Consider the following 9,766-nt stretch of genomic DNA (forward strand, 5'->3'; position numbering starts at 1 on the left):
GCTTCGAGTTCCTGTATCACTTTTATGCCTCGGTTAATTTATTTTGCCGCAAGCATGATTATGACGATTCTTGCTCTCTTGATTTGTCGCTCCCTAGTCTTTTTGCTAGCCTTCACTTGTGCCGAGCGGGAACGCTGCTCGTGCCTCCAAACACATGAAAACCAAGTTATTCCGAGTGTCCACCATAAATACCTATGCATGGCATTTCAAACCATTCCAAGTAAATTCTCATGCACTACCTTTAAAACCTTCAAAATGCTTCTTAATTTGTGTTGATGTTTCATAGCTCATGAGGAAGTATGTGGTGTTTAGCTTTCAACCTTGTCATTTACTTTTGACGGACTCTCATATGGAATAGTGGCACATCCGCTTATCCAATAATTTTGCAAAAAGAGCTGGCAATGGGATTCCCAGTCCCGAATTAATTAACTTAAATAGACACTCCTCCATGGTTTGTGATTGTTGGACGGCACCCGAAGGATTCGGTTAGCCATGGCTTGTGTAAGCAAAGGTTGGGGGGAGTGTCATCATCATTATAAAACTAAAATAAAAAGGCACTCCTTCATGGTATGTGATTGTTGGCAGGCACCCGAGGATTCGGTTAGCCATGGTTTGTGTAAGAAAGGTTGGAAGGAGTGCCACATAAAAATGCAAATAATTCATGGGAGCCGCTCTTGAAAGTCCGGTTGGCGAGGTAGTTGGTGTACCCATTACCATTCGTTGACAACAACAAACACCTCTCAAAATAATTTTACTCCTACTTTACAAATGAAAAGCTCTAGCGCATGTTAATCCCTGCTTCCCTCTGCGAAGGGTCAATCTTTTACTTTTATGTTGTGTCTCCATTATTTCTTTGAGCACTTTCTTGAGAGCACAAGCTGTCATTCTTAGTATAATATGCTTGTCTCAAAATATGATTGATTGTGGTATAACTTTGATGCTTTTATCTTTGACAATCATTACTTCTAGTCTTTCTATGAACTCCAGAGGTGCCTGGCATTTATGTTTTGCCGATCAAATACGAACAAGCGAGATACCACTTTATCATACTCTCTTATGAACATTGCAATCCTGCTTATATACATGATTCATGATGCTTATTATTAATTGTTGGTACCTCTTCATGATTGACATAGCGGTTAGATGATCTTATTTGCATGTATCTTATTATGAACTGCTTAAGTATTAGCCATATCATGAGAATATATACATCATATGAGCAAATGTGTTCGTGAAAGTTCTTTTATCGCTCAGTTGTTAACTGAATTGCTTGAGGACAAGCAATAAGCTAAGCTTAGGGGGAGTTGATACGTCCAAAACGTATCTACTTTCCCGAACACTTTTGCTATTGTTTTGCCTCTAATTTGTGTATTTTGGATGCAACTAACACGGACTAACGCTGTTTTCAGCGAAGCTGTTCTTGGTGTCTCGTTTTTGTGCGAAATCCAACTTTCGGGAAAAACCTCGGGATTTTGACGAAAGGGCCTATTTTCCCGGAATAATGACGGAGCCAGAAGGGCAATTGAAGTGGAGGCCCGAGGGCCCCACACCACATGGCGGCGCGGCCCAGGGGGGGCCCGCGCGGCCATGTGGTGTGGCCCCCTCGGTCGGCCTTCGACGCCCCCCTTCGGACTACTTATTCGCCTCGACCTAAAAACGCACGGGGAGAAGTCGAAGTCGCCATAAACCCTCCAGAACGCCGCCACATCGCGAAACTCCGTCGCGGGAGCCAGAAGTCTCCGTTCTGGCACTCCGCGGGACGGGGAATTGGAGGAGATCATCACCGCCATCACCGCCAACGCCTCTCCATCAACCAGCAATGTTTCCCCCATCCATGTGTGAGTAATTCCCCCGCTGTAGGCCGAAGGGGATGGTAGGGATTGGATGAGATTGGTCATGTAATAGCATAAGATTGTTAGGGCATAGTGCCTAGTGTCAGTAGATGGTACTTTTATGATATTGTTGCAACTTGTTATGCTTAATGCTTGTCACTAGGGCCCGAGTGCCATGATCTCGGATCTGAACATGTTATTGATTCATGAAGATATTCGTTGTTTATGATCTTACCTGCAAGTTGTATACACATGTCGCTGTCCGGAACCAATGGCCCCGAAGTGACGGAAATTGGGACAACCGGAGGGGATGGTAGTGATGTGAGGATCACATGTGTTCACGGAGTGTTAATGCTTTGCTCCGGTACTCTATTAAAAGGAGTACCTTAATATCCCAGTAGTTTTCCTTGAGGCCCGGCTGCCACCGGCTGGTAGGACAAAAGATGTTGTGCAAGTTTCTCATTGCGAGCACGTACGACTATAATTGGAACACATGCCTATTGATTGATTAGTACTTGGACACCGTTTTATTATTATCTGCAAATGCCACTGCTATGATTGTTACATGAGTTTCTCTCATCCATGCAACGCCCGTTATCCGATCCCCGTGCCTACGATATTTTAATCCTGCTTGTTTACTATAATCACTACTGCTGTCTTTGTTACTCTGCTATCTGTTATTTCGCTACTCGCTACTGCTATAAAGCTGTTACTCTTGATAAACTCTTGCGAGCAAGTCTGTTTCCGAGTGCGGCTGAATTGACAACTCCGCTGTTAAGGCTTTCAAGTATTCTTTGTCTCCCCTTGTGTCGAATCAATAAATTGGGTAATACTTCCCTCGAAGACTGTTGCGATCCCCTATACTTGTGGGTCATCAGGTTCCCACAGACGGTGCCAATTGTCGAGGGTACTCCTCGCCAATGCCCTCCGATAGGGGCTTAGGGTTGACGGAATCCTGCAAGCTGACACGAGACATCGGTTCACAGACAAGCGGGGAGAGCGATTTACCCAGGTTCGGGGCCCTCGATGAGGTAAAACCCTTACGTCCTGCCTGTCTGTTCTTGATTATGATGATAATGGGTTACAATGGGGTGCCAAATAGTTCGGCTGAGATCTCGTCGAGTTGGCTATTGCTATGATGACCTAGTTCTAAGCTTTTTCTTGCTAAGATCGCTAAGATCGTTTTTTGTCCCTCGGCAGCCCCTCTCCTGGCCTTTATATAGGAGGCCAGGTCTCAAGGGTCCTAACCGAGTACGACTAGGTTTACAGTAGTTTAGATCCAATCTTTCCTTGTTTGTTCGCTTCCTTGTCTTGCCCGTCAAGGAATCTTCTAGTGCGCCGACCTAGTGGCCCATCTCGCCTTCAGGTATCTTCATGGGCCTCCAATTTGTCAATACCAGATAGGGCAATACTGGTTACCCGAAGGGTAATGCCCACGTCACTGGGTTGTGTCAGTTTTTCCCTTTTTTTCATAGATTCGTTTTTTTAAATGAAATATCTTGAGAACCGTAAGTCCAAATGACGAACCGTTTTCACTTTTGAGATTTTCTCGTCGAGATCTTCAAAACTAGATCCCATGTTGATAGGTTTTGAGATATTTTTTTTCGTACTTCCTATACTACTATGGCTGTACTCATGTTGTGTATCTAACTGTACTCGTGCATGAACTGATAAGTACTTCTATTTTGAAGGTATTTAGTGCATTTTTCCCTTTACTCGTGTGAGCAACTGTGTCTGTACTCGTTCGTGTGCGTGACTGTACCTGTCTTATGTGGACGACTGTAATTGTATTCGCTCGTGTAGGTGACTGTACTTACTCGTGTGCGCGACTGTACCTGTCTTATGTGGACGACTGTACTTGTACTCGCTCGTGTAGGTGATTGTACTTACTCGTGTGCGCGACTATACCTGTCTTATGTGGACGACTGTACTTGTACTCGCTCGTGTAGGTGACTGTACTTACTCGTGTGCGCGACTGTACCTGTCTCGTGTGAGCGACTGTACTTGTACTCTTTCGTGTGCGCGACTATACCTGTCTTATGTGGACGACTGTACCTGTCTCGTGTGCGCAACTGCACCTGCACTCGTTCGTGTGCCACTGGTAGAAAAATGGCCTTCCGGGAAGCCCCATTAGTCGCCAAAATATAGGAACCGCGACTAATGGGGTCTTTAGTCGCGGTTCGGGTGGCGAACCGCGACTAAAGAGCTGGGCCCAACGCGCTCGCTGGCCAGGCTGGTGGACGGGAGGGGCTTTAGTCGCGGTTGGCCGGGCCAACCGCGACTAAAGGTCTCGAAGGCCTTTAGTCGCGGTTTGCCGGGCCAACCGGGACTAAAGGCCCATCCCTATAAAAGGGCCTCGGCTCACGGCACTTAGCCATTTGGTGCCACTTCTCTTCATAAGCTTCACAAGGGGGTGTAGGTTTGCTTTTGGTTCCTCTTATGCACACAAGGTGTTTGATAAAAATGCCCCAAGAGCATGAAACAAACATGATATGAAGTGTTGGAGCCACACTTGAGCTTCCTTATTTATTTTTTCCTCCTCGATCGCGGTTAGCAACTTGAACCTTTTCATGTGTCATTGATAAAATATGCATGTGTGTAGTTCATTGTTTAATTTATATTGTTTGTAGCTAGTTAGTTTAACAAATGCATGATGGTTAATTATATATTTTATATTATAATAATGCAGATGAATCGGCAATGGATGTACGGTAACCGACTCTCCGGCGAGTTCACTACGGGTTTGAAAGATTTCCTCGTAGTGGCTAATGCGAACAAGCGGGGGGTTTTGTTATCTGTCCATGTGTTAGCTGTAAGAATCGGAAGGGTTACTCTTCCTCAAGAGATGTTCACATGCACCTGCTTCGGCACGGTTTCATGCCAAGCTATAATTGTTGGACCAAGCATGGAGAAAGAGGGGTTATAATGGAAGAAGATGAAGAAGGGGATGATTTCATCGATGAAAGCTATCTTGCTCATTTCGGTGATACTTTCATGGAGGATGCTGAAGGTGAAGGGGAAGGTGAAGGGGAAGGTGAAGAAGAGGCACGTGATGAGCCCATTGATGATCTTGGTCGGACCATTGCTGATGCACGGAGACGCTGCGAGACTGAAAAGGAGAGGGAGAATTTGGATCGCATGTTAGAGGATCACGGAAAGGCGCGCGTACCCGGATGCGATGATGGTCCGAAAAAGCTGGGCTGCACACTTGGATTTGCTTGAAATGGAAGGCACGGGCAGGTGTAGCTGACTCGACATTTGAAAACTTGCTGAAAATATTGAAGAATATGTTTCCAAAGAATAACGAGTTGCCCGCCGATACGTACGAAGCAAAGAAGGTTGTACTGCCCTCTAGGTTTAGAGGTTACGAAGATACATGCATGCATCAACGGTCGCATCCTCTACCGCGGTGAATACGAGAATTTGAATGAATGCCCGGTATGCACCGCATTGCGTTATAAGATCGAGGCGATGACCCTGGTGGCGATGTTGAGGGCCGAAACCCGGGAAGAGGGTTCCCGCCAAGGTGATGTGGTATGCTCCTATAATACCACGGTTGAAATGTACGTTCGGGAACAAAGAGCATGCCAAGTTGTTGCGATGGCACAAAGAGGACCGTAAGTCCGACGGGGAGTTGAGACACCCCGCGGATGGAACGCAATGGAGAAAGATCGACGAGAGTTCAAAGATTTTGCAGCTGATGCAAGGAACATAAGATTTGGTCTAAGTACGGATGGCATGAATCCTTTTGGCGAGCGAGCTCCGGCCATAGCACCTGGCCCGTGACTCTATGCATCTACAACCTTCCTCCTTGGTTGTGCATGAAGCGGAAGTTCATTATGATGCCGGTGCTCATCCAAGGTCCGAAGCAACCCGGCAACGACATCGATGTGTACCTAAGGCCATTAGTTGATGAACTTTTACGAGCTGTGGGGCAGACCTGGTGTCCGTGTGTGGGATGAGCACAAAGAAGAGGAATTTGACCTACGAGCGTTGCTTTTCGTAACCATCAACGATTGGCCTGCTCTTATGAAGATTGTCTTAGATACAATGCATGCACGCACTGCTTACATGAGACTGAAAGTGTACATTTGCCAAATTGTAAGAAGAACGTGTACCTTGGGCATCGTCGATTTCTTCCGAAAATTCATCCGGTAAGAAAGAAAGGCAAGCATTACAACGGCAAGGCGGATCACCGGCCGAAGCACTGCGGAGCATCTTGGTGCTTGAGGTATTTGATATGGTCAAGGATTTGAAAGTCATCTTTGGAAAGGGTCCTGGCGGACAATCGGTTCCGAAGGGAGTCGACGGGCTCGCAGACCATGTGGAAGAAGAAATCTATATTACGGGAGCTAGAATATTGGAAAGTCCTAGAAGTCCGCTCTGCAATCGACGTGATGCACGTTACGAAGAATATTTGCGTGAACCTCCTAAGCTTCTTGGGCGTGTATGGGAAGACAAATGATACAAAGGAAGCACTCGCGGGACCGACAACGTTTGAAAGACCACGATAACCGGCATCCGGAATGGTTTCAAGGTCGTGCCGGCTACGCTACGACCAAAGAAGAGAAGGTCATCTTTTTTGAATGCCGAGCGGTATGAAGGTCCCGTCTGGATTCTCGTCCAATATAAAGGGAATAATAAACATGGCGGAGAAAAAGTTCCAAAACCTGAAGTCTCACGGCGCACGTGATTATGATGCAATTGCTTCAGATTGCTTTGAGGGGCTCTGCGGAAAATGTTCGAGTAGCCATTGTGAAGCTATGTGCATTCCTCAATGCAATCTCTCAGAAGGTAATCAATCCAGAAGTTCTACCACGGTTACAGAACGATGTGGTCCAATGTCTTGTCAGTTTTGTGTTGGTGTTCCCGCCATCCTTCTTCAACATTATGACGCACCTCCTGGTTCACCTAGTCGAAGAGATTTCCATTCTCGGTCCTGTATTTCTACACAATATGTTCCCCTTCGAGAGGTTCATGGGAGTATTAAAGAAATATGTTCGTAACCGTGCTAGGCCAGAAGGAAGCATCGCCAAGGGCTATGGAAATGAGGAGGTAATTGAGTTTTGTGTTGACTTTGTTCATGACCTTAAGCCGATTGGTCTTCCTCGATCGCGGCACGAGGGGAGACTAAGTGGAAAAGGCACGATCGGAAGGAAATCAACGATATGTATGGACGGCCATTCTCTGATTGAAGCACACCACACAGTTCTGACCAATTCCAGCTTGGTGGCTCCGTACTTTGAGAAACACAAGAATATTTTACGCTCGGACAACCCGGGAAGCCTGAATCCTGGATTAGGAAGGCCCACATGGAGACTTTCGGCGGTTGGTTGAGAAAACATTTATTGAATGACAATAAGGTTGTAGATCGAGTTTGTACATGTTGGCCAAGACACCATCTTCGACTATAACGACTTTCCAAGGGTACGAGATAAATGGGAATACATTTTACACGATCGCCCAAGATAAAAAGAGCACCAACCAAAACAGTGGTGTCCGCTTTGATGCGGCAACCGAGAATGGGCAAAAGGTCACATATTATGGTTACATAGAGGAGATATGGGAACTTGACTATGGACCCTCCTTTAAGGTCCCTTTGTTCCGGTGCAAATGGTTCAAGCTAACGGGAGGTGGGGTAAAGGTGGACCAGCAATACGGAATGACAATGGTGGATTTCAACAATCTTGGTTACCTTGACGAACCATTCGTCCTAGCGAAAGATGTCGCTCATGTTTTCTATGTGAAGGATATGAGTAGAAAACCGAGGAAACGGAAAGATAAGAAAACGATCAGTACATCATGCGATGATCCAAAGCGCCACATTGTTCTTTCAGGGAAAAGAAACATCGTGGGAGTGGAGGACAAGACGGACATGTCGGAAGATTATAATATGTTTGGTGAAATTCCGCCCTTCAAAGTGAACACCGACCCAAGCATTAAGTTAAATGATGAGGATGCTCCATGGATACGGCCCAATCGTAAGCAAGCGGGGACACAAGGGAAGAAATGATGTGTAATAATTTATTGTACCAAACTTTGTTGAATGGATCATGTGAATTATATTATCCGTGATGTGTTACGGTGTCCATTTTCGAATGATTCGATTGATTCGAGATAGCACTGATGATACATGAAATTTGGAGTGATTTAGTCATACTCCTGCCTAGCCGTATAATATGCATACTCGTAGTCTTCATAGTCGCCGCCGTTGTGCTTGGTAGTCGTCGCCTTCTAAGTTGCCGCCGTCGTCGTCGGCTGCTTGTCGTCGCTGTCGTCGGGCGGCGCTCGTGGCTCGAGCCGAGGGTAGCGCGGGCGGGGGATATCGCCGGCCGTGATGTAGTCCATGACGCTCTGCGGAGTCCGGCCGTACCACCATAGCCGACGGCTGGCCTCGTGGAAGTTCCCGGGAGCGAGACCGTCCTCCTCATACACGGCGAGCGCCCTCTCACGCCGATTGATGAAGAAGGCGTCCCAAGTATGCTGGTTATCGGGATGCCGGCGGGGATTCATCCGCTGCTCCGGCGTGAGGTCGAGGTAGTAGTGGTTCGTGATGGCCGCCGGCGCGCGGTACCCGAGGGAGGGGAGGGACCGGCACGCCGCCGGCGCTAGGCTCCGGCCGGCGGGGACGCGGTAGCCGGTGGGCAAGGGTAGTTCGAGCGCAAAGCTCCTCCACTGCTTGGTAGGTTAGAGTGGGTGCGGTGGAAGCCATGAGAGAGTGATGAGAGATTGTAGAGATGTGATAATGCGGCCAAGCCGGGCTACATATATGTAGTGACAAATGGCGGGAAAAATGGGAGCGGGAAGACGAGGAGGCGGGAAGAAAGTGGCGGGGAAGAAAGAGGCGGGAAGACGGGGAGGCGGGGAAGAAAGTGGCGGGGAAGAAAGAGGCGGGAAAAATGGGAGCGGGAAGACGAGGAGGCGGGGAAGAAAGTGGCGGGGGAAGAAAGAGGCGGGAAGACGAGGAGGCGGGAAGAAATTGGCGGGAAGAAAGAGGCGGGAAGAGCGGGTCGGCGGAAGACGAGAGGCGGGAAGAGGGGGCCGGGCTGAAAGACGAGGCGGGAAGAGGGGCCGACGGAAGACGGAGGCGGAAAGAGGGGGCCGGCGCCGGAAAGACAGAGCCTCCTCCTTCGAATCTGGCCATGTATCCGCGCCGGAAAGACGGAACCACTTTATTGAACAAAAACAACCGACAACAACTTTATAAACTAAATTTAAACTAATAACCGACAACGACTTTATTGAAATTACAATAAAATAGATAAATTACTAGTCTAGTCTCTACTCGTCGTCGGAGGTTGTCTCCGTCCAAATGTCATCCCACCGAGGGTCGTTTTCGGTCCAAGTTGTATTCCGATTCTCGAGCTCGAAGGCGGCGACGGCCCGACGGTGGCGCCTGTTGGACCTGCGTTGTGCCCTAAGGTTAGCAAAGAACGCGTCGGTGTTGTCGACATCGTTGGGGAGCTGCGCCCTCCGCGGCGCATCAAGCGCTCGTCACGCTCGGCGATGGCGATCTTGCGCTGCAGCCGGCGGTGCCGGCGGCGGTCCTCGTCGTCGACGAGGCACGGCGGTGGCGCGAGGAACTCCACCTCCTCTAGCGATTCAACATCCGGGAAGTTCATGTCGCGCCACGGCAGCCGAAAGCGCCACGCCGCCGCGTCGTAGCGCGCGCCGCCGGCTCCCGGCGTGTTGTACGTGCCGAGGGTGAGGCGGAAGCCACCGGCGCGTATCTCGGCGGTGAACCTACCGCTCGGACGCACTCGAACGCCACGGAAACCGGACGCCCCTCGACGACGTGGAGGCATCCCGGAGATGAATGAGCGGAGGCGGTGGCGACGTGTGGTTGCGCCCGCACTCGTCGCTCTATATAGCGCACGCGGGGGCATGGCACGTGTAAGCAACGGCTACACACGTCGCACGCCGGCGTCGGCGGG

This window comes from Lolium rigidum, chromosome 5 (genome assembly GCF_022539505.1).
Source record: "Lolium rigidum isolate FL_2022 chromosome 5, APGP_CSIRO_Lrig_0.1, whole genome shotgun sequence".
Classification (NCBI taxonomy): domain Eukaryota; kingdom Viridiplantae; phylum Streptophyta; class Magnoliopsida; order Poales; family Poaceae; genus Lolium; species Lolium rigidum.